A 340-nucleotide genomic window follows, 5' to 3' on the forward strand; every position below is an offset into this window, starting at 1 on the left:
CAATGTAGCAGAAAAAAACCGCAGGCGTAGGTTCTTGCCTGCTGCACTCTGAGACCTCAAACGAGGCATTTAAAGTCCCTGGGCTTCTGTTTCGTAGGCTATGAAATGAAGGGGGTTATGCTGTTTGCTATTTTTTTTTTTTTCAGGAGAGGCAATACTTGGTTGACCTCACAGATTGCAAGGACCTTGTTAGTTTATAATCCCTTATATTTTATTTCTTACGCCTATAGCACCTGGTCTTCCTAGGTAGTCTTCTATCCAAGTACTAACCAGGCCCAACCCTGCTTGGCTTCCAAGATCAGATGGGATTGGGCTTGTTCAGGGCGGCATGGCCGTGGAC

At 45.9% G+C, this 340-nt stretch overlaps 1 pseudogene; it reads right to left on the reverse strand.

Annotated features, from left to right (window-relative positions):
- Positions 1-221: 221 nt before the first annotated feature.
- LOC112484514 lies at positions 222-340 on the reverse strand (annotated as a pseudogene).

The sequence above is a fragment of the Pteropus alecto genome, unplaced genomic scaffold (assembly GCF_000325575.1).
Source record: "Pteropus alecto unplaced genomic scaffold, ASM32557v1 scaffold75, whole genome shotgun sequence".
NCBI classification, from domain to species: domain Eukaryota; kingdom Metazoa; phylum Chordata; class Mammalia; order Chiroptera; family Pteropodidae; genus Pteropus; species Pteropus alecto.